The 26477-nt window shown below is 40.0% G+C and overlaps 1 pseudogene; it reads left to right on the top strand.

The window, feature by feature from the left end:
• Nucleotides 1-24268: 24268 nt before the first annotated feature.
• On the top strand, nucleotides 24269-25486 carry LOC129011286 (eukaryotic initiation factor 4A-I-like; annotated as a pseudogene).
• Nucleotides 25487-26477: the final 991 nt, after the last annotated feature.

The raw sequence follows: 26477 nt of genomic DNA, 5'->3' as shown, positions 1-26477 counted from the left end.
TTTGTATCATACAACAAGAAACTGCTAATGCTCTCCCTAAAAAAAGGATACACATACTTAATACATCTTCAGGTGATATTTATTACTCTTCTCCCTGAGTTACATGCTTGCTTTGATATCTTGGAACTTAAATAACATATAATCACTATTACTCTTTTTTTTTTTTAAAGAGATGGGGTCTCATTCTGTCACCCAGACTGGGGTGCAGTGGCATAATCATAGCTCACTGTAACCTCAAACTCCTGGGCTCAAGTGATCATACCACCTCAGCCTCCCAAATAAGTGGGTCTACAGGCATGTGCTACCATACACAGCCCCCAAATGTACACACTATTAGTCTTATATTAGTTGGTAGGAAAAGGAAAGAGGGGGAAAGAAATTTTAAAATTTGTTAATATATATTATATACAAACATATCCATATAAAAGCAAGGAAGAAAATATATAAATGCTAAAAATTCTGTAACTGGTTGCATAGTTATAGAAGTATTTATAATGTCCTTTCTCTACTTCCTCTTCTATATTGACTTTGCTGTCACCTACCTATTCTATATTGACTTCAGTCAATGTGGAGTCACACACGGCTTCATTCCTAAAGGCCCTGCTGGTTTGGGGTGGTTTTCTATTACTTCTGTCACAGAACATGAGAATACTAAAAAAGTACCTCCCCACACACATATCTCTAGCACTCCACATACAGTCTTCTCTGGCCCAATTGTGTAATAGCTAGTCTCTTGACAGTTGGGATAAATCACCCAGTATGGTAATTGCTTCTTTTTGCCTGTTGTTTTACTAGCATGAGAAACACTAAGTTGCCAGGTGACTGGCAATAAACCAACCATCGCTTAATTCAGAATGAGAGAAACAGGACCATATAATGGTCAACAATTCAGAGACTGCTTCATCCTGGAGGACATCACTATAGCCCCACATGGCATTCCCACCCAGATGGTGCTCTAACTCAGTCTTCAAAGACATTCCACCATCCTCTCAGGATAAGGGAGATGATGATAAGAGCAGTGAATTTAGCTGGGCACGGTGGCTCATGCTTGTAATCTCAGCACTTTGGTAGGACAAGGTGGTCAGGATCACGAAGTCAAGAAATCAAGACCATCCTGGCCAACACAGTGAAAGCCCATCTCTGCTAAAAATACAAAAATTAGCTGGGTATGGTAGTGCATACCTGTAGTCCCAGCTACTCGGGAGGCTGAGGCAGGAGAATTGCTTGAACCTGGGAGGCAGAGGTTGCAGTGAGCCGAGATCGCGCCATTGCACTCCAGCCTGGGTGACAAGAGTGAGTCACTCTCAAAAAAAGAAGAAGAAGAAAGTATCCCAATCACTCCCTCTAAAAAAAAAAAAAAAAACAGTGAATTCCATGAGCATGAGCCCATCTTCTATAAAATGAGTTGCTTTGACAGAAGCAATGCTGTGTGGAATACCATGACAGTGAATATAACATTCTGTAAATCCATGGATGGTAGATTTGTCAGAAGAAATATAACAGAGAAGGCAAATACACATGCACAGTATCTATTTCAGTAAGAACAAAGTTCTGTCTCTTCCAAGTTAATTTAGTGCAACATAATCACACTGCCGCCCAGTGGCTGGCTGGTTATCCCAGAAAGTGGAGCCAAATTCAGGGCTCAGTGTTGATCTCTTCTCTTGGCATATTGCACACTCAGCAGTGGCTATGGACAATCAGCCCTGGTGAGTAGAAGTCCATATTGCTGAATGAACCTGGGCATAACTTTCATCCCTGCCACCATGGTCATTTGTTCCTGAGTCCACTAGAAAGGACATAGGTGTCTGGGGAAAGAGACTGACCAACATCTACAAAATGGGTCATTTCATCTGCCTGATAATTTCTCTGCTGAGATTTTTCTTTGGCAAGCATTAACATGGGACACCAATATATGGACAATCTATACTCTTTTGGAGAGATTCATCTACGTACTTCTTCCCAGACCTCCTAGTTATTAACTTTGCAATCTTGTTCCTTCCAAGTCCCTGACCATCAAGCCAAACTGTTATCTACTTACCATGAAATAATGCAGATCTCTACCTACCTCTGATTATCTCTCTCCTTCAACGAAAAATGGAAAAAAATAGTGCTCAAAGTACTGCCTCTCTTGAGAGAATTTCTCTCCACCATCATTTTTTTAAATATTTTTTTTTTATATTTTAAGTTCTAGGGTACATGTGCACAACGTGCAGGTTACATATGCATATGTGTGTCGTGTTGGTTTGCTGCACCCATTAGAACTCATCATTTACATTAGGTATTTCTCCTAATGCTATCCCTCCCCCATCCCCCCATCCCACAACAGGCCCCGGTGTGTGATGTTCCCCAACCTGTGTCCAAGTGTTCTCATTGTTCAGTTCCCACCTATGAGTGAGAACATGCAGTGTTTGATTTTCTGTCCTTGCGATAGTTTGCTCAGAATGATGGTTTACAGCTTCATCCATGTTGCTACAAAGGACATGAACTCATCCTTTTTTATGGCTGCATAGTATTCCATGTCCACCACTATTTTTCAAAAATACCCCACAGTAGGGTTCCAGTGCTGTCTCTGTACACTTTCTGGTGATGCCAGCACATTATGCAAAATCATCTGTAGAGTAGGCCCTATTTTGTCTTCGTTAGCCATCAAGTAATGAGAGAACTTCGCCTAAGGCCATGGGTACAGACTGGGAAGGAGAAAGCAATGTGGCCAGAGGAGTGACCATGGACATCTGTACTACTTGCCTGTGCAACTTATCTGAGACTTCAAGATCTATTCAAACTTAGTCTCACATATACCACCTACACTTGATAGAATGCTGCTACACACATGCTACAGCGTACTATTGAATCAGATAACAAATACATTGTGATAGTTATAATAAGTTGATGATGTCATGTGTAGGGCCTAATAGTAAGCCTGAAGTTGTTTCTCAAAATAGTTATCTGAAAAAGGTCACATAGCTTCACTCCAAAATTCTAAAGGTTAGTGATATCGTTCACATATTACAGTCCGCTAAAGGTCCCATAGAGCATTTCTGTCACTGCAAGTACCATCAAATCGATCTGTTGGGTTATACTGCTTAGTGGCAGAGATCAGTGCTATGCCACTATCTTTGTTGTAAAAGAGTTTACATGCAGCAACTTTATTCTTCAATTTGGAAGGAATATGTCAATGTACCATGAGATTGCCTAGAAATTTAACAAAGTGAAAGGTCTCTACATTTGTTTGGTGAGTAGGGGGGCTTAGTCATTTTCTACCCTCTATTTTGCATGTGTTTTACCAAGATATCTAGAGTAGTTGCTACTTTCTGCTCACTGGTTCAATTAGCTCAACATCATTAAATTAGTGGTACAGCACAATGTCTTATGGAGTGAAGCGGTAATCAGGTTTCCTATGGACAAGATTGTAAGAGAATTGGAGAGGAATTTTAATCCTGAGGTAGGATACTGAAGAAGTGTTGCTGGCTTTGCTTATTAAAAGCAAACAGCTTCTGATAATGTCTGTTAACAAGAATAGAGAAAAAATAATCACTGTATCACGGTTGAAATAGAACCAATATAAATATATATATATATATATATATGATTGATGGCAGGGAATTGGTTTATGGAATTGTAGAGGCTGGCTGGGCAAGTCTGAAATCCACAGGACAGCCTGTCAGGAAGGACAGGCTGGAACACTCAGACATGGGTGCATGCTGCTGTTCACAGATGGAATTTCTGCTTCTTCAGGGAAGCATCAGCTCTGCTATTCAGATGTTTCAACTGAGTGAATCAGCTGCTCCCAAACCACCTAGAATAATCTCCCTTACTTAACACCAACTGGTTATAGAGTTTGATCAAATTTACAAAACACCTTTGTAGCACCACCTAGATTCATATTTGGGTGAGTAACCAGGGATTACAACCTATTCAAGTTGTATAGCAGGTACCAGGCGTATCGATGTTTTCTCCAATAAATAAACCCCATCTAGAATAACAGTTGTAATAAGATTCATCACTTGGTTAAGTTTTCAAAAATACTACTGTTGTTCTCTAAGATCCATCTACTCTCTGCAAAGGCCAAATAGGTGAGTTGAATTAGGATATGGTAGGAATCACCACTCCCATATCCTTCAAGTCCTTGATACTGGCAGAGATCTGAAAAATCCCTCCAGGAATACAACATAGCTTTTAGTGTAAGACTTTTAGAACAGAGCCATCCTAGTGGCTTCCACACAGCTTTTCCTACAAAACAGCCCTCTCTCCATGGGTGAGGGAATCAGTGAGGGTTCTCCCAGCGGCTAAGTATGTCTCCTCCAACTATAAATTTCTGACCTGAGAAAATAAACATTGAATAGCTTTGGGGACCAATTGAGCCACTTTGAGATGGATACAAGCCAAAATTCCATTAATTATCTCATTTCCTTAAGTCCTTATTCTTATGGGTAGACCACTGAGATGTTATGAGTCTCCAACAATTAGTGTCACTTCAGAGCCAAAATGTCTAATTAGTTCTCCTTTCCCAATTCACAGACACCCAGGTAAGTAACCACAGGTCCTTTTAAAGAAAGTAGAGAAAAAGATTTACAGTATAATTTCTGGCAAAGTAGCAGGAGTCTTCCTCAAAGAGACCCAGGCTTCTCTTCACTTAAGGGACTGTGTGAGCTGGGTCAATCCAGGAACAGATTGAGGGGCTACAACACTTTTTGTGGTGATTAGAGTTAGTCAACTGCTCACAAGACCTAGAGCTTTCCTACTTATTCAAATCAAGTAAAGTGTTAGTAGACTGCTTGTCTATCTTAGTCCTAGGGATACCATGATCAATTAGTCAACACCAAAAATATCCATGTCAAACCATTCTGATGTCAAATCAGAATGGTCAAATTTTAGCTCTGCTGTTCATTACAATAACATGCTTACTTTGCCTCATCTTACTACCTGACCACCATCTAACTCTTGACCATTATCCCCATCAAATTTCCATTATCCCCACTGGCTTCAGAAGAGACTCCCTGAATTCCTCTTACCCTTTCTGAATTCAGGGAGTTCATTTCAATGTATTTCCCACTCTCTTTTCTGACCTACAGAGAATAACTACCACAAAGCTCTTTAAAGATGCTGGTGCACCCCTTACTGTTTTCTTAGTCCCCTGGTGTCTTAGTTCAGGCTGCTAAAACAAATTACCATAGATTGTGTGGTTTAAACAACAAACATTTATTTTGCACAGTTCTGGAAGTTGGAAGTTTAGATCACGGTGCCAGCATGGTCAGGTTCTGGTGAGGGCCCTCTTGCCAGCTGCAGGCAGCTGGCTCCTCTTTGGGTCCTCACATGGCAGAAACAGAGCTAGTTTGCTCTCTGGCCTCTTATAAGAGCACTAATCCCATTCATGATAGCTTCATCCTCATAACCTATGTTGTGTTGTTTAACAGAATACCACATACCAGGTAATTTATAAGGAAATAAAATGTATTTCTCACAGATCTGGAGGCTGAGAAGTCCAACATCAAGGTGCCAGCATCTGGCCAGCACCTTCTTGCTGCATCATCCCATGGCATCAGGTGGAAGGGAAAGAGAGCATGCCTGAGAGCAAGAGGGCAACAGAGTGCCAAACTCACTTTTATAACAACCCACTCTGGCGATATCTAACCCACTCCTGCAATAATGAGATATAATCCATCAATGAGAATAGCCCTCATGGTCTAATCACCTCATAATGGTCCCACTTTTTAATATTATCACAATGCAATTAAATTTCAACATAAGTTTTGGAGGGGACATTCGAACGACAGCACCTCCCAAAGGCCCTACCTCTAACTACCATCACATTGGGATAGGGTTTTAATATATGAGCTTTGTGGGGACACCTTCAGTCCATAAAATTTGGTAAATTGAGTGCCTTCTGGACTATCCTCTCCCAGGTAGATTTTTAAAGGATGGGTGAGTGAATCTTTACAGTATACCCATGATATAGATATTCTTCCCCGTTTCACAGTTGGGGAAATTCAGGGATGTGTTTAGTCAAAGCCATTCAATTAATCAATAGATTCAGAATTTGAGCACTAATTCAGTTTAACCCCAAACTCATACTTCTCTTAATTCAACCCTTACAGCACAAATTATAAGTTTACTCCAGTTACTAAGTGAAGATAAAATGGTGCTTAAGACCAGATTCTACTGCATACCTTTTATAGGTTTTTATATAATAAATATTTTTATTACAGATTGTTAACTCAAACATTTCTGACAAATTCTTTGTTGTGCCAATAAAGTCATATGAGTAAGAATCTTTTCAAATATTCATGGATACCTATTTGAACTAGGTAGAACTTGCCCATTAGAATCAATATGTTGGTGCATTTGATAGGCAAACCAGGTAAGCAGCACCTTGAACAGAACTCAGCCTAAAGAGGTTTATTTCTACCTGTGCATGCGATATGCTAAACTGTTCCCTTTCTAGGGCCCAAGGGAGAGCTTTCCCCTTGGTCCTCTGAAGGTTTGCTGAAAAATCAACTCACAAAGGTGGATAAATTATAGAAAAGGCATATGAATGTATTTAATATGTATAAACAGAAGCCTTCAGAACAAAGACCTGAAGATTCAGGGGAAATTGTCCATTTTTTTGCTGAGGTTCAACAACATATGGACATAGGGACAGCCACGTAGAAATACGATTGAGAAAAAAGGGTACAATCTAATGTTAATAGACTGAGCTGGGAAACCCAGCAAGACTTGTCTCTCTAGATTCTTCTTGGCCTCTTTGAGCACATATTCCTTCCTTTTGTGTGGAGGCAGGTCCCTTTCTGAAGTGGGGGTCTTATGACCTACAAACAAGGTAGGTCAGAAAATTTATGACCAATTTTTATACAGAAAGGCAGAGGGAAAATTAGAGTAATATATTTAGGTTTTATGGCTGGCTTTAGGGCAAAGGGGTTCTTTTTTGAGACAGAGTCTCGCTCTGTCACCCAGGCTGGAGTGCAGTGGTGATCTTGGCTCACTGCAACCTCCACTTCCCAGGTTCAAGCAATTCTCCTGCCTCAGGCTCCTGAGCAGCTGGGATTACAGGCACATGCCATCATGCCTGGCTAATTTTTGTATTTTTAGTAGAGATGGGGTTTCACCATGTTGGTCAGGCTGGTCTCAAACTCCTGACCTCGTGGTCCGCCTACCTCGGCCTCCCAAAGTGCTGGGATTACAGGTATGAGCCACCGTGCCTGGCTAGGGGTTCTTCTTTCTATGACCTACCTTGGAGAAGAGGGATTCTAGTTTCTATGACAAACCTTGGGGAAGAATGGGACTGAGAGACAGGAGAGAAGTAAAAGGTCAAGGAGAAACTTTTGCTTCTGAGGCTGCTTCTAAGGCCTTCATTTTGGGATATTGAGCCCCAACACCTTCATACCCCTGAACTTTTGCACATGTTATTTCCTATTCTTATGCAACTATTCATTTTTTTCTCCCTGAGAGGTTGCCTACTCATCCTTTAATACTCCCTCTTCTACTAGGTCCTACTGGACTCTCCTGAGTGAGAAAGACTTTCTTCCTTTAGGTGATACGTTTTTAATGGAGGTGACAGCACCTCTGTATTAGTCAGTTTGTGTACTATAACAGAATAGCATAAACTGGATAGATTATAAACAAGAGAAATCTATTCCTCATCATTCTGGAAGTTGGGAAGTCCAAGATCAAGGCCGCAGGAGATCTGGTGTCTAGTGGGGGCATACTTCCTGGTTTGCAGGCAGCCATTTTCTTGTATCTTCACAAAGCAGAGACAAGAAAGAGCAAGAGCCAGCTCTCATGTCTCTTCTTATAAGAGTAAGATTCCCATTATGGGAGTTCCTCCTTCCTGACCTAATTACATCCCAAAGGCCCCACATCCTAGTATTATCACATTGGGGGTTAGGATTTCAACATATGAATTTGTGTATGGGGGAAGACAAATATTCAGTCCATAACAGCCTCCAAAGTTTAGGGGAACAAAAATCTTACTCTTTTTTGCAATAAAACACAAATAGACCTACTAGAACATAAATATATAGTATACATGTGGTAATAAATTTAAAGAAGGGGGATGATTGGGGGAAAAAGAGTCTTAAAAGGCTCATATAAAAGGTGGTAATGGAGAAAATAGATTAAGAAACACTGCCCCAAGCTGACATTGTGTCTGTACATGCCTAAATTTCAGTCCTTCTCATGCTTTATTGTATTTGTTCATTTGCATGTCTCTACCTCCCACTACACTTTTAAGATGTTGAAGTCAAGATCCAGGTGTTATTATTTATAGCCCTGCCTGAAACACAGTAGATACATGTTGAATAAATAAATGAATAAATCATATGAAAGACTATTTGCAAACTTAGGATGAGATCTTTGTCTTTCTGGGAAAACAATCCCCATCCTACACTCTTCTCCATTTAGAAAGGAGTCATTTCAGGTCCCAGAAGCCTCCCACTGTCAGCCCCAAAATTCCTCTTTTGCTTTCTCACAGGATGTTTAGTGGAAGAAAACAGTTGGGAGAGGAGAATCCTCATGAAATTAGCATTCCTGAGTACCTTATGCATATGGAGAGTTCCCAGGGAAAGCATAGGGACAAATCACTTTACTCCTTTCTTCTCCCCACTCTTTACAGGTATTAATTTGGGTTTAGGAGAGAACTGCTTGCAAATATAGTTATCCAAGTCATCACTAACAACAGCACAGGGCTCCATCCTAAATTACTTTCCAGGTGAAAAATAGCTGAGGTCCAAAGACTATACCCTAACTACCCTAACTGATAGAATGTATCTAAGAGAAAAAAAAAAAAGCAGAAACATAGCTATCAAATTGGATTTTCTGCCTCCCAAAGGCAGTGTTATTTTTGACAGGGTTCAATACAAAATACTTCCACAAATGAAAATGTATGATTCCTAGCACTGCCTCTACCCACAGTCTGTGGGAGGGCAACATCAAAAAGCCAGTGGGTGCTCATTAAAGGCTGCCCTTAGAAAATAAGAAACCATTCTCCACCAGCCCACAGCAAATAGAAAGACCAAGCAATGTCTTCAAGAGTTTCAGAACGAGCAGTTATCCAGCCAGCCAGCAGCAACCGCCTCTCAAATGGGAATGTGCATTTGGCCTCCAATAAAGAGATTCTGTGTACTTGATGCAGCAAATTATATTAGAGTAGAAACGCAGCTCTGGTTGTGACTGTTTTTCTTCCTTAGAAAAGCCAGGCTGGGAATGTGTAGGTGTAAAGCAATTAACCTTTTAATACAAACATGGAGATTGGAGCTAGCATTGACCCAGGAAAGAGCTAAATCCATTTCCTTGCCAAGATGAGAAGAGCCACTGAAGCATCCCTAGCAACTCTGTCCACATAAAGGAAGAGCCTCTCAGGGAACACTGGGGTGTCGCATCACAATCAGCCAGCTCAATCTCAGTTCCCATACACTCCCCCGCAGAGCTCAGGGCATGCATGCGACATTTACAAGTTGAAATAAGAGCACAGGTGAGAGATTAATCAGTCCTGGGGCAGGGCTGTGGTGTGACAAAACTTGGCACCTCTGGATTGAAAAAGGAAGTGAAAATATTAAAGTAAGTTGACCAAATGAGGCATGGTTAATAGAAAAGATTTGTTCCTCTGTTTATTCGATTTCTATGTATCAGAGACTTGGTATTAGGAATATAATAGCAGAGGAATAAAAACATGATGTTGCCATCAGGGGATTTATAGTCTAGGTGCAGAAATAGAAAATAAACAATTAAATTGATAAACAAGGTTATTTTGGATTAAAGAGAAACCAATGAAGAAAGTAAGGTGCTATGATGGAGAATGAGGCCTGCACCCATACAGAGCTCTGCTCGTGGGTTGCTTCCATCCTGAGTTTCAAGCTGTTAGCAGGCAGGGGGCCTAGAAGTTATCTTTTCTCATGACCTGATTTCATATGGGAAGGGATCTATGAGAACACGTTTTCCCCTTGGTAACTAGGGGAAAGAAATAAATGTGGGAGACAGGGAGGTGCATGTTTTCTGCAAGAGCCCAGAGACTCACCACTGAACCCTAAGGAGAGGCACTCTGCCACTTACTACCTCTGTGACATCGAATGGTTTTAAAAAATCCAGATTTCTTAAGATACAGGGGTGATATCTGTCGTAGAGCTGTTTTGAAGGTAAATATATGTACAAAAATGTCTACTGCAGTATCAGTCCTGGAGCAGGGCTCTGGTGTGCCAAGCTTGGCCCCTCTGGATTGAAAAAGGAAGTGAAAACACTAAAGTTGCCCAAATGAGTCAGAGATGATAGAAAAATTTGTTGGTATATAGAATCTTAGCTTCTTAGCAGCAATGTGACTGGCACTGCTTGGGTGCCACATTAGAAGAGGGAGACTCAGAGTGAGGGAGGGGGCATGGAGCCCTTCCACGTGGAACCAGTGTGGCTGTGATTCACAGAGTAATCAAGGCATGCAGCACTGTGAGCAGCTGGAACACTGCCCTGGGCACAGACAGCACTGTTGTGGCCACCCTGGGACTCCATTGGCAGCTGTGCCCAGAGAACAGCACCTAGGGAGTGAAGGAAATGACAAGAGGGAGGGCTGCCACGAGCTTCTGTTAAACATCACCTCCCCTTCCAGCCGTGTACCTGTCAGGGCTATGATTTTGACAGGAGGGTGCTCATACTATAAGAGACAAAACACATGAAAGAAATTTGAATTTAGCACAAAATTACCATTTGCTATGATTGTGTCCCCCAAAGTTCACGAGCTAGAAACTTAATCCCCAATGCAACAGTGTTGAGAGGTAGGAACTTTAAGAGGAGACTACATCACAAGGGATCTTCCCTTAGAATGAATTCATGTTACTACCACACTGTGGGGTTTTTTACCACAAGAGTGGGTTTGTTCTAAAACCAGGTTCAGACCGTGCAAGGTGAATCACACCTGTAATCCTGGCACTTTTGGAGGCTGAGGCAGTCAGATCACTTGAGGTCAGGAGTTTGAGACCAGCCTAGTGAAACCCCATCTCTACTAAAAATATAAAAATTAGCCGGGCATGGTGGTGCATGACTGTAATCCCAGCTACTCGGGAGGTGAGGCAAGAGAATCACTTGAACCCAGGAGGCGGAGGTTGCAGTGAGCCTAGATCAGGCCATTGCACTCCAGCCTGGGTGACAGAGTGACTCAGACCAAAAAAATAAAATAATAAAAAATAAACAAAAGTAGGTTCAACCCCCTCTTGACCTCTCTCACCTTCTCTCACCCTCCCTCACCCCTGTGATGGCTTTTTCCATGTTATGACACAGCAAGAAGGCCCTCACCAGATGCTGGCTAGCCCCTCAGTCTTGGACTTCCCAGCCTCCAGAACTGTGAGAAATGAATTTATTTTCTTTATAAATTACCTAGTGCCTGTTATTCTGTAATATCAGCACAAAACAAACTAAGACGCCAGTATTATGTGCCTGGCCAGTATTAGTCATTGTAGCAGACTTTTTTGTACATATATTAACCTTCGAAACAACCCTATGATAGATGTCAATAACCCCATATTTTAGATAAGAAATCTAGGGTTCATAAAATCACCCAGTATCACAGAGCTATTAAGTGGCAGGGTAAATATTCAAACTTAAGCTTTCTGCCTTCAACACTAGGGTGTGAAAGAGTCTGAAAGTGTTTTTAAAAGTAGTAATACAACATCATTAAAAGTTCTCCTTTATTTAAGACCCATATTTCCAGCCTCTGTCAGCTCCCAACTTATACCTTAAACATTCAAAAACTAAATAATAATGATTTGTTTATTATTTTTTCCTCCCTCACTCCCTGGTCTTCTCTTCTCTTGCCTGCATTCAGTGAGGAGCAAGGCTTTGGTCTGAGTCCACTTTCCATTTTAACTGCCTTTCACAGAATAGATGGTTATAAAATGTAGCAGATAGATGTGCATGCATGTTTTCTCGTCTGGCTCTATCTATCAAGAAGCCACTTTTCACCATGTGGCCACTTGATTCAGCCTACAAAGGGTATGCAATTACTCTTACCTTCCATGAGATCCAAAGGTCCCTACATGAATAAAATCTAAATAAAAATTTATCCATTTGTCTTGTTTCCTCACTCTTTTCTGATTTTTTTTTTAACACTTGGTTTGTTTGTCCAATATCTAAAGTACCCATGCCATTTCTATGTTAATACCTTTAAGGTCTGAACTTGAGTTTAAGGATGCCATTAAGAATGCACTTCTTGCTACAACCGTATTTTATATTCCCCTAACAAGTCTGAAGCCTCGAATACAAAGGATTATAGACATTACCAAGTTATTTTTAAAGATTGCATTTATATTATTCACAATGTTTTTGCCAGAAACACATCTTACAATGCAGAGAAACTGGAGATTATATAGTTATTACAAAAAGGCTGAATGTTACATAAAAGGAAAATGTCAATTTGCAGTTGATTTTTAGTAGTTGCATCATGTTTCTATACTTGATACCTGATATTTAAAATGTATTCCATTGCTCCTGTGTAATAGATTTATGGATGATGATGATGATGATAAGCATCATAAACATCAGATAAATTATTACTGAATACCAGAGGGATAAAAATTGTTGCTTAAGAATTAGTATATACAGCACTATTCACAATACCAAAGACATGGAATCAACCCAAATGCCCATCGATGATAGACTGGATAAAAAAAAATGTGGTACATAAACACCATGGAATACTATGCAGCCATTAAAAAGGAATGAGATCATGTTCTTAGCAGGGACATGGTTGGAGCTGGAAGCCATTATCCTCAGCAAACCAATGCAGGAACCAAAAACCAAACACTGCATGTTCTCACTTATAAGTGAGAGCTGAACGATGAGAACACATGAACACTGGGAGGGGAACAACACACACTGGGCCCTGTCAGATGGGCAGGGGAGGGTGAACATCATGATAAATAGCTAATGAATGTAAGGTTTAATACCTGGGTGATGGGTTGATGAGTGCAGCAAATCACCACAGCACATGTTTACCTATGAAACAAACCTGCATGTCCTTCACGTGTATCCTGGAACTTAAAGTAAAATTAAATTTTTTTTAAAGAATTAGTATAAAGACTTAAGAACTGGACAAATCCTGTCTTCAGGAGAATATGTTGAACCAACATACCAGATCATCACCAGTGAACACCTACTTGTCACACAAGAGATTCATCCTGAAATTAGCAATGTTTACTTTTCTTTAAAAACTTGAAAATCATTTCAAAAGTCTGAGTGGATTAGTAGCAGTTAGTGCATTTGCAGAAAGCTCTTAGAAGGAAAGATAATATATAAACAGAAATTGACTCGGGAGTTGAATAAAAGCAATAAAAGCTTTTCTGGGAAAGCCAGTCATGTGCCACCTCCAGAAATTTTTTACATGCCTCAATATGAGCATGCCCTGGAAGCTGATTCATTGAGGCAAAAAGTATGCAAACAACCAAGGTCTATATTTTGGGACAATTAACTCATACACTGGGCAGCCAGTGGCCACGAAACTCAGAACCCAACTCCAGCTGACATTCAAGGCAATCACTTAGCTCCTCCCTTGCCTTCATCTCTCATGTGCAACCCTAAGGAATTTCAGGCCTGCCTTAGTCCATTAACTTCCTTACCTCCTGCTTCCTTAGTCACGGATGCAGAATTAGGCAGAAGTCCCTACAGTATATAAAGATACATATATATTTATATATGTGTGTGTGTGTGTGTGTGTGTGTGTGTGTGTGTATTTATGTATATCCATATAAAATACATCTTATAAATAATGCTATTTTAGAAGTGATACCTATAAATATCTAAGTATATATTCACCTAAAAGTATATTTTAGTATTCAGTTAACATGTGCATCATTATAATAGACTGAGTTTAAAAAGCAGCTAATACCTGTCATGTTCTTTTCAGAATGTCAGGTATTAGTAAAGTCAGCAGTTCTGCAAACATGCTGTTTCTGCTGTTAGTTTCATGGCTACTTTACCTGCAGAAGAGTGGCTGGCACAAAGTGAAAGCTCAAGAAACACTAGATCAAAAGGAATGGCATAAAGGAAACACTAGACTTGCAGATAGAATACCTACATTCAAGTTTGGACTAATTCCCTTCAAATCTTTCTGAACTGTAAGGTGGGAATAATATTCCCTCACTTGGCTCTATTTTCCCCACAGAGATCTCCGTGATAGTAATAGTAGCAGTTTCAGTAACAGTAATTATATCTGTAGAATTGGCTTCAGTAGCAGGAACAGTAGTAATAAGTGGAAATTATTTTTACTATAAACATTATATTGGAATAGATTCATTGATTCATTCATTCCACTGTACCAGAAACCACATAATTGGCTAGATACACAGAGAGAAGACAGAATTACTACCCCAGGTAGGGAGGGTCATCACCTAGCTGGGGAAAAACATATTGCATGACATGGGATAAATGTTTGTACACATGGATTTACCTGAATGTTTTCTCTTTGTTTCTTGTCAACGTAAAATGTTCCACCATAATTTTCTGGGAAATACAACTAGCCTTTTCAACGTTTCCCTTTTTCTTACCGTCTAAACTGGAGCAAGTTTCTTTTCTTGGATAACTTTTACTTCCTCTCTTATTAACCTAGGTCTTCTTTTAAACAAACTTTTCATTGATTCAATTGGTACGTACCAGACACTTTGCTAAAGCTCAGATTTCAAAGATAAAAGAGTCCTACCTTCAAGCAAAGAATTTTCCCCATTTTCAGGAAAGCAATAAAAAAAAATCCAAAGCAACCACTTTGAAGATAGTTATAAGCTCACTTTGTGAATGAAGTCTTAGTATCGAGGGTAAAGTGCTAGGATATCTAAAACTTACCTTCAAATAGTATAGCAAAAAACTTATGTATTTATACACAGGGAGAGAAAGCAAAGAAAATGTATAACAGTTAAATGCAACAAATATAAGTTCATTGTTTTATTACTTCAATTTTTCTGTATGTTTGAAATATTTTCTTATAAAAAGTGGAGGAAATGAACAAAAGGCTCAATGGAGTCAGATCACTCTGGGTTACGGTCTGGTTCCAGAACTGTCCAGCAGTATGAGCTGGACCTCATACGAGTTATTAACCTCCCAAGATCTCAATCTTCTCATTGCTAAATGAGATTTTACATGCCAGAGTGGGTTCTTCTGCACATTAAATTAGATAATTCATGTAAAACATGTAACACAGTCCTGATGCTTAGAAGAATAAAACAAATATTAACTACTATTATTTTATCTGTAAAAGAATACTTCAGCTGGGCATGGTGGCTCACGCCTATAACCCCAGCACTTTGGGAGGCTGAGGCAGGTGGCTCACAAGGTCAGGAGTTTGAGACCAGCCTGGCCAACAGGTGAAACCCCATCTCTACTAAAAATACAAAAATTAGCCGGTCGTGGTGGTGGGCACCTGTAGTCCCAGCTACTTGGGGGGCTGAGGCAGGAGAATCGCTTGAACCCAGGAGGCAGAGGTTGCAGTGAGCTGAGATCATGCCACTGCACTCTAGCCTGGGTGACAAAACAAGACTCTGTCTCAAACAAAAATTCTGTGAAATGATGTAGAATTTAAAATATGGACATCAGGAAGATGGCATTTCCAGGAATAGTAGGAAGTGTGTTTCCCGAGAGGTAGGCAAGCTTTGGAGCAGTATGGCTCTGAGGGCATATACCAATCTCTGGTGGTTTTAATCCACAGTTCTAAGGGTCCCATGGCTAGGGAGGACAAGAGACCAAGCTTGGGGCTTAGAGAGTACAAAATTTTAGATTAAAGACAACTGAAGGAAGCTGGGGCTTTTGTAAAACGACATCATCAATAAGCGATCTAAAGAAAAGCCCTGTTGGACAATGGGAGATGGGGAAGATTCTTGCTTATATCCGCCTACCTAGTGAGTTAAGTGAGGCTCTGGGTGGAGCCCACATTCACAGGCAGTTAGAACCAGAAGTTTTATTTCTGTATAGTTGAAAATTTATTTGAAAATGAACTCAAGGGGGGAGGAGCCAAGATGGCCGAATAGGAACAGCTCCGGTCTACAGCTCCCAGCGCGAGCGACGCAGAAGACGGGTGATTTCTGCATTTCCATCTGAGGTACCGTGTTCATCTCACTAGGGAGTGCCAGACAGTGGGCGCAGGTCAGTGGGTGAGTGCACCGTGCGCCAGCCGAAGCAGGGGCGAGGCATTGCCTCACTCGGGAAGCTCAAGGGGTCAGGGAGTTCCCCTTCCAGGGGTGACGGACGGCACCTGGAAAATCGGGCCACTCCCACCCGAATACTGTGCTTTTCCGACGGGCTTAGGAAACGGTGCCCCAGGAGAGTATAGCCCGCACCTGGCTCAGAGGGTCCTACGCCCATGGAGTCTCGCTGATTGCTAGCACAGCAGTCTGAGATCAAACAGCAAGTCGGCAGCAAGGCTGGGGGAGGGGCGCCCGCCATTGCCCAGGCTCGCTTAGGTAAACAAAGCAGCCTGGAAGCTTGAACTGGGTGGAGCCCACCACAGCTCAAGGAGGCCTGCCTGCCTCTCTAGGCTCCACCTCTGGGGGCAGGACACAGACAAACAAAAAGACAGCAGTAACCTCTGCAGACTTAAATGTCCCTGTCTGACAGCTGTGAGGAGAGCAGTGGTTCTCCCAGCACACAGCTGGAGATCTGAGAACGGGCTGACTGCCTCCTCAAGTGGGTCCCTGACCCCTGACCCCCGAGCAGCCTAACTGGGAGGCACCCCCCAGCAGGGGCAGACTGACACCTCACACGGCCGGCCAGGTACTCCAACAGACCTGCAGCTGAGGGTTCTGTCTGTTAGAAGGAAAACTAGCAGAAAGGACATCCACACCAAAAACCCATCTGTACATCACCATCATCAAAGACCAAAAGTAGATAAAACCACAAAGATGGGGAAAAAACAGAGCAGAAAAACTGGAAACTCTAAAAAGCAGAGTACCTCTCCTCCTCCAAAGGAACGCAGTTCCTCACCAGCAACGGAACAAAGCTGGACGGAGAATGACTTTGACGAGCTGAGAGAAGAAGGCTTCAGACGATCAAATTACTCCGAGCTACGGGAGGATATTCAAACCAAAGGCAAAGAAGTTGAAAACTTTGAAAAAAATTTAGAAGAATGTATAACTAGAATAACCAATACAGAGAAGTGCTTAAAGGAGCTGATGGAGCTGAAAACCAAGGCTCGAGAACTACGTGAAGAATGCAGAAGCCTCAGGAGCCGATGCGATCAAATGGAAGAAAGGGTATCAGCCCTGGAAGATGAAATGAATGAAATGAAGCGAGAAGGGAAGTTTAGAGAAAAAAGAATAAAAAGAAATGAGCAAAGCCTCCAAGAAATGTGGGACTATGTGAAAAGACCAAATCTACGTCTGATTGGTGTACCTGAAAGTGACGGGGAGAATGGAAACAAGTTGGAAAACACTCTGCAGGATATTATCCAGGAGAACTTCCCCAATCTAGCAAGGCAGGCCAACATTCAGATTGAGGAAATACAGAGAACGCCACAAAGATACTCCTCGAGAAGAGCAACTCCAAGACACATAATTGTCAGATTCACCAAAGTTGAAATGAAGGAAAAAATGTTAAGGGCAGCCAGAGAGAAAGGTCGGGTTACCATCAAAGGGAAGCCCATCAGACTAACAGCGGATCTCTCGGCAGAAACCCTACAAGCCAGAAGAGAGTGGGGGCCAATATTCAACATTCTTAAAGAAAAGAATTTTCAACCCAGAATTTCATATCCTGCCAAACTAAGCTTCATAAGTGAAGGAGAAATAAAATACTTTACAGACAAGCAAATGCTGAGAGATTTTGTCACCACCAGGCCTGCCCTAAAAGAGCTCCTGAAGGAAGCGCTAAACATGGAAAGGCACAACCGATACCAGCCACTGCAAAATCATACCGAAATGTAAAGAACATCGAGACTAGGAAGAGACTGCATCAACTAACGAGCAAAATATCCAGCTAACATCATAATGACAGGATCAAATTCACACATAACAATATTAACTTTAAATGTAAATGGACTAAATGCTCCAATTAAAAGACACAGACTGGCAAACTGGATAAAGACTCAAGACCCATCAGTGTGCTGTATTCAGGAAACCCATCTCACGTGCAGAGACACACATAGGCTCAAAATAAAAGGATGGAGGAAGATCTACCAAGCAAATGGAAAACAAAAAAAGGCAGGGGTTGCAATCCTAGTCTCTGATAAAACAGACTTTAAACCAACAAAGATCAAAAGAGACAAAGAAGGCCATTACATAATGGTAAAGGGATTAATTCAACAAGAAGAGCTAACTATCCTAAATATATATGCACCCAATACAGGAGCACCCAGATTCATAAAGCAAGTCCTGAGTGACCTACAAAGAGACTTACACTCCCACACATTAATAATGGGAGACTTTAACACCCCACTATCAACATTAGACAGATCAACGAGACAGAAAGTCAACAAGGATACCCAGGAATTGAACTCAGCTCTGCACCAAGCGGACCTAATAGACATCTACAGAACTCTCCACCCCAAATCAACAGAATATACATTTTTTTCAGCACCACACCACACCTATTCCAAAATTGACCATATACTTGGAAGTAAAGCTCTCCTCAATAAATGTAAAAGAACAGAAATTGTAACAAACTGTCTCTCAGATCACAGTGCAATCAAGCTAGAACTCAGGATTAAGAATCTCACTCAAAACCGCTCAACTACGTGGAAACTGAACAATCTGCTCCTGAATGACTACTGGGTACATAACGAAATGAAGGCAGAAATAAAGATGTTCTTTGAAACCAACGAGAACCAAGACACAACATACCAGAATCTCTGGGATGCATTCAAAGCAGTGTGTAGAGGGAAATTTATAGCACTAAATGCCCACAAGAGAAAGCAGGAAAGATCCAAAATTGACACCCTAACATCACAATTAAAAGAACTAGAAAAGCAAGAGCAAACACATTCAAAAGCTAGCAGAAGGCAAGAAATAACTAAAATCAGAGCAGAACTGAAGGAAATAGAGACACAAAAAACCCTTCAAAAAATAAATGAATCCAGGAGCTGGTTTTTTGAAAGGATCAACAAAATTGATAGACCGCTAGCAAGATTAATAAAGAAAAAAAGAGAGAAGAATCAAATAGATGCAATAAAAAATGATAAAGGGGATATCACCACCGATCCCACAGAAATACAAACTACCATCAGAGAATATTACAAACACCTCTATGCAAATAAACTAGAAAATCTAGAAGAAATGGATAAATTCCTCAACACATACACCCTCCCAAGACTAAACCAGGAAGAAGTTGAATCTCTGAATAGACCAATAACAGGAGCTGAAATTGTGGCAATAATCAATAGCTTACCAACCAAAAAAAGTCCAGGTCCAGATGGATTCACAGCCGAATTCTACCAGAGGTACAAGGAGGAGCTGGTACCATTCCTTCTGAAACTATTCCAATCAATAGAAAAAGAGGGAATCCTCCCTAACTCATTTTATGAGGCCAGCATCATCCTGATACCAAAGCCTGGCAGAGACACAACAAAAAAAGAGAATTTTAGACCAATATCCTTGATGAACATTGATGCAAAAATCCTCAATAAAATACTGGCAAACAGAATCCAGCAGCACATCAAAAAGCTTATCCACCATGATCAAGTGGGCTTCATCCCTGGGATGCAAGGCTGGTTCAATATACGCAAATCAATAAATGTAATCCAGCATATAAACAGAACGAAAGACAAAAACCACATGATTATCTCAATAGATGCAGAAAAGGCCTTTGACAAAATTCAACAACCCTTCATGCTAAAAACTCTCAATAAATTAGGAATTGATGGGACGTATCTCAAAATAATAAGAGCTATTTATGACAAACCCACAGCCAATATCATACTGAATGGGCAAAAACTGGAAGCATTCCCTTTGAAAACTGGCACAAGACAGGGATGCCCTCTCCCACCACTTCTATTCAACATAGTGTTGGAAGTTCTGGCCAGGGCAATTAGGCAGGAGAAGGAAATCAAGGGTATTCAATTAGGAAAAGAGGAAGTCAAATTGTCTCTGTTTGCAGATGACATGATAGTATATCTAGAAAACCCCATTGTCTCAGCCCAAAATCTCCTTAAGCTGATAAGCAACTTCAGCAAAGTCTCAGGATACAAAATCAATGTGCAAAAATCACAAGCATTCTTATACATCAATAACAGACAAACAGAGAGCCAAATCATGAGTGAACTCCCATTCACAATTGCTTCAAAGAGAATAAAATACCTAGGAATCCAACTTACAAGGGATGTGAAAGACCTCTTCAAGGAGAACTACAAACCACTGCTCAAGGAAATAAAAGAGGATACAAACAAATGGAAGAACATTCCATGCTCATGGGTAGGAAGAATCAATATCATGAAAATGGCCATCCTTCCCAAGGTAATTTACAGATTCAATGCCATCCCCATCAAGCTACCAATGACTTTCTTCACAGAATTGGAAAAAACTACTTTAAAGTTCATATGGAACCAAAAAAGAGCCCGCATCGCCAAGTCAATCCTAAGCCAAAAGAACAAAGCTGGAGGCATCACGCTACCTGACTTCAAACTATACTACAAGGCTACAGTAACCAAAACAGCATGGTACTGGTACCAAAACAGAGATATAGATCAATGGAACAGAACAGAGCCGTCAGAAATAATGCCACATATCTACAAGTATCTGATCTTTGACAAACCTGACAAAAACAAGAAATGGGGAAAGGATTCCCTATTTAATAAATGGTGCTGGGAAAACTGGCTAGCCATATGTAGAAAGCTGAAACTGGATCCCTTCCTTACACCTTATACAAAAATCAATTCAAGATGGATTAAAGACTTAAATGTTAGACCTAAAACCATAAAAACCCTAGAAGAAAACCTAGGCATTACCATTCAGGACATAGGCATGGGCAAGGACTTCATGTCTAAAACACCAAAAGCAATGGCAACAAAAGCCAAAATTGACAAATGGGATCTAATTAAACTCAAGAGCTTCTGCACAGCAAAAGAAACTACCATCAGAGTGAACAGGCAACCTACAAAATGGGAGAAAATTTTCGCAACCTACTCATCTGACAAAGGGCTAATATCCAGAATCTACAATGAACTCCAACAAATTTACAAGAATAAAACAAACAACCCCATCAAAAAGTGGGCAAAGGACATGAACAGACACTTCTCAAAAGAAGACATTTATGCAGCCAAAAAACACATGAAAAAATGCTCACCATCACTGGCCATCAGAGAAATGCAAATCAAAACCACAATGAGATACCATCTCACACCAGTTAGAATGGCAATCATTAAAAAGTCAGGAAACAACAGGTGCTGGAGAGGATGTGGAGAAATAGGAACACTTTTACACTGTTGGTGGGACTGTAAACTAGTTCAACCCTTGTGGAAGTCAGTGTGGCGATTCCTCAGGGATCTAGAACTAGAAATTCCATTCGACCCAGCCATCCCATTACTGGGTATATACCCAAAGGACTATAAATCATGCTGCTATAAAGACACATGCACACGTATGTTTATTGCGGCATTATTCACAATAGCAAAGACTTGGAACCAACCCAAATGTCCAACAATGATAGACTGGATTAAGAAAATGTGGCACATATACACCATGGAATACTATGCAGCCATAAAAAATGATGAGTTCACGTCCTTTGTAGGGACATGGATGAAATTGGAAATCATCATTCTCAGTAAACTATCGCAAGAACAAAGAACCAAACACCGCATATTCTCACTCATAGGTGGGAATTGAACAATGAGAACACATGGACACAGGAAGGGGAACATCACACTCTGGGGACTGTTGTGGGGTGGGGGGAGGGGGGAGGGATAGCATTGGGAGATATACCTAATGCTAGATGATGAGTTGGTGGGTGCAGCGCACCAGCATGGCACATGTATACATATGTAACTTACCTGCACATTGCGCACATGTACCATAAAACCTAAAGTATAATAATAATAATAATAATAATAATAAAAGAAAAAAAAAAAAAAGAAAGAAAATCTTGTTCAAGGGAGAGAAAGTCAAAAAAAAAAAGAAAATGAACTCAAGTTAGTAGCATCCTCTAGCATCTGGCAGAGGCAAATACGATCCTACGGAAGGGAAGGCACATTAAGTCCATACTTCAAAAAATTCCTAAAGATTCCATGGAACATTAATTCACAATCAAAACTAATAAAATACATAAGGGCCATGGAAACATAGACAGAAGTCAACCAAAACAACCAGCTACAGAATCAGACTCACAAAACTTGTTAAAATAAATTCAATAAGCTTGTTAAAATAAATTCATTTTAAAAATTAGAGGTATTAAAAGTATGACAGTAGAAAAAGACACTACAGAAATGCCCAGACTTTTGAAAGAACACAAATTTTTACTGCTAGAAGTGAAAATCTAAAACGAAAATGAAAAAAAATATCATTACGAATTAAATAGAGGAGAAGCAGCATAAAAACTATTTAATGAACTGAAACATAGATCTGAAAAAATTACCCAGAACTTAATATAGACAACCAAAGAAGTAGAAAGTATAAAATTTCAGATGGAAAGAATAAAAGGAAATGGACACTGACAATATTCAAAGAGAAAATGACTGGAAATTTCCCATAATTGATAGGATGAATCCTCAGATTCAGAAACAATGTAATCGCAAGCAAAAATAAGTAGAAATAAATCTATATTATATTGTAACTGCAGAACATCAGAGACAACAAGACTATCTTTAAAATTTCAACAACAATGGAAGCCAGAGAGGAGAGGGGAATTACGTATTTTAATGCTAGATGAAAATAACAAAGAATTATAATAAGAAAACTATACAGCTCTTATAGATTCATAACTAAAAATAAAATAATTGTTAAGGTAAGAAAACTTTTTCAAAAAAGTCAGATGAGAAAAAATTGAGAGTGTTCATGCCAACAGAAACACCAAAGAAATTTCCAAAAGAGGACTACTACTAAGAAGAAAAATTATCTCAGAGGGAATGCCTAAAATGCAAAAAGAAACTGTGAGCCAAGAAAATAATAAACATGAGGTAAATGTAAACAAACATCAACTGTAGAATATATTAATCAAAATAATATCTTATTTTTTGGATTTTTTAAATAAAGATAGAACTGAAATACTGCAATGGTTTAAGAGTGGGGAGTTATTAACATTAATGTTTTTTAGGATAAAAGTAAAGATGTTAACTTTAGTCATTGCTAAGTTTAAAAAGTACTTTAAAATTTTTATTGAAATGTAAAAGAAGAGAAATGCAGTATATAGCTTCATCTCATGAATTTTTTTTAATTGAAAGAAAAATTTTTATTGAAACACTAAAAGAAGAGAAATGCAGTATATAGCTTCCTCACCTCATGAAGTTTTTTTTAATTGAAAGAAACTGTACAGTTAAAAGGCCAAATATTTCAAGCTGTATTAAATATAAATAAAACCCACTAAATGCCATTTCAACATCATACTGGAGGTCCTATTTAACAGTTAACATTTATTAGATACGACCATGTATCAGGCACTGTTGTGAGCACTTTACAGGACTTAATACAATATCTTATAAGGTATGTATACTGTTATCCATTTTTGCAGATGAGAAAACTCAAGCTATATAGCTTGTCCAAGATTATATAACAAGTTGGTAGCAGAAGATAGACCCAGACAGTCCAACTCCAGAATTTGTGCTTTTAACCACTACCTTATACTCTCCCACCCTACTAATGTACTAATATAATTTAGCAAAGTTGCTAGATATAAAATCAATATATAAAATTCTATTGCATTTCAGTAAACTAGTAACAGTTTGAAAACTCTCTTTTTTTTTTTTTTTTTTTTTTTTTTTTTTAAGAGATGGAATCTTACTCTGTCACCAGGCTGGAGTGTAGTGGCGCGATCTCGGCTCATTGCAACATCCGCCTCCCGGGTTCAAGCAATTCTCCTGCCTCAGCCTCCTGAGTACGTGGGACTACAGTTGTGGGCCACTATGCCTGGCTAATTTTTGTATTTTTTTTAGTACAGACAGGGTTTCACCCTATTGACCAAGCTGGTCTTGAACTCCTGACCTCGTGATCCGCCTGCCTTGGCCTCGCAAAATTCTGGGATTACAGGCATGAGCCCCCACACCTGGCTGAAAACTCTACTTTTAAAACAATGCTATTTAAAACAGCAACAAAAAGATGCCTACTAATAAATCTAACAGAAGTTGTGGAAGATCCTTATTTAGACAATTATAAAAATAGTTTTAGAGTTTCTAAGGATTATGTCTGTGAGTCAGGATTCCAGAGACCATGGCCCTGATGGGATGGAGCCTGGAGACGTCATTGAGAGTAACTGGAATGAGGTTGTTGACAGCTTTGATGACATGAACCTCTCGGAGTCCCTCCTCCATGTCATCTACGCCTATGGTTTTGAGAAGCCCTCTGTCATCCAGCAGTGAGCCATCCTACCTTGTATCAAGGATTATGATGTGGTCGCTCAAGCTCAATCTGGGACTGGGAAAATGGCCACATTTGCCATATCAATTCTGCAGCAGATTGAATTAGATCTAAAGGCCACCCAGGCCTTGGTCCTAGCACCCAGTTGAGAATTGGCTCAGCAGATACAGAAGGTGGTCATGGCACTAGGAGACTACATGGGTGCCTCCTGTCACGCCTGTATTGGGGGCACCAATGTGTGTGCTGAAGTATAGAAACAGCAGATGGAAGCTCCCCATATCATCGTGGGTACCCCTGGCCGTGTGTTTGATATGCTTAACCGGAGATACCTGTCTCCCAAATAGATCAAGATGTTTGTACTGGACAAAGCTGAGAAATGTTAAGCCATGGATTCAAGGACCAGATCTACGACATATTCCAAAAGCTCAACAGCAGCACCTAGGTTGTTTTGCTGTCAGCTATAATGCCTTCTGATGTGCTTGAAGCGACCAAGAAGTTCATGAGGGACCCCATTCGGATTCTTGTCAAGAAAGAAGAGTTGACCTTGGAGGGTATCTGCCCATTCTACATCAACATGGAATAAGAGGTAGAAGCTGGACACACTGTGTGACTTGTATAAAACCCTGACTGCCACCCAGGCAATCATCTTCATTAACACCTGAAGGAAGGTGGACTGGCTCACTGAGAAGATGCATGCTCGAGATTTCACCATCTCTGCCATGCATGGAGATATGGACCAAAAGAAACACGATGTGATCAGAGGGAGTTTCATTCTGGCTCTAGCAGAATATTGATTACCACTGACCTGCTGCCCAGAACTACTGATATGCAACGACTTACTTTAGTCATCAAATACGACCTTCCCACCAACAGGGAAACCTATATCCACAGAATCAGTCGAGGTAGATGGTTTGACCTTAAGGATGCGGATATTAACATGGTGACAGAAGAAGACAAGAGGACTCTTCGAGACATCAGGACCTTCTACAACACCTCCACTGAGGAAATGCCCCTTAATGTTGCTGACCTCATCTGAGGGGCTGTCCTGCTACCTAGCCCCAGCCAGCGTTCAATCTTGGGGGGCTGAGAAGCAGCAGGAGGGTGTAGGGAAGGGAGCCAAGGGATGGACATCTTGTCATTTTTTTTCTTTGAATAAATGTCACTTTTTGAGGCAAAAGAAAAAAAGTTTTAAAACTTAAACACAAATTTATAACCATATTTGTGGACAAAAATAAACCATATTATAAAAATTAATCTTTCCAACATATTCTGTAGATTCATTGCAATTGCAGTAAAAGTCTACCAGTGTATTTTCTGAAGTTTGCAAATGTGATTCTGAAATTTATATAAATGATCAATGATCTAAAACTATCTAAAACACTCCTAACAGAAAAATAAAATTTGAAATGTTTGTCCCCCCTGGATATTTATTTAGTATAAACCTGTAGTAATTTAGTCACCATGATACTGACACAAGAAACAAACTAACAAAACTGAATAGAGAGCCCAGAAATAGGCCATGTGTATGTTAATACCTGATATAAAACAGTGCTACCCACTATAGCTAATGAGGAAAGAATGGACTGAAAAACAAATGATTGTAACTCATATGGGGAAAAAATTGATTCAAATACCCACTTTACTATTCACAAAAATCAATTCCAGGTGGATCAAGAACTTAAACATAAGAGGTACAACTTTTAGGAAAAAATATGAGAGAATATCTTATGGCTTCAGTGTAAGATAGAATTTTGTTTAAAAGACTCAAAAATGCAAACTGTAAAGAAAAAGATGAGCGAATCAAACTGCATTTAAAGTAAGAATTTCATTCCAAAAAGCTGACAACACGCAGACACACACACACACACACACACACACAAACAAACCCCATAAAGGCGGTGAAAGACAAGCCACAGACTATGAGATATTTGCAACATCTGTAATTGTTAAAAGGTTAGTGTCCAGAATATATACAGAATGCCTATAAATTACTAAGAATAAGACAAATTACCCTATATTAAAATGGTCAAAATA

The sequence above is a fragment of the Pongo pygmaeus genome, chromosome 14 (genome assembly GCF_028885625.2).
Source record: "Pongo pygmaeus isolate AG05252 chromosome 14, NHGRI_mPonPyg2-v2.0_pri, whole genome shotgun sequence".
NCBI lineage: Eukaryota > Metazoa > Chordata > Mammalia > Primates > Hominidae > Pongo > Pongo pygmaeus.
The sequence above is the reverse complement of the archived record's forward strand: the minus strand, read 5'-3'. Positions and strand labels throughout refer to the sequence as shown.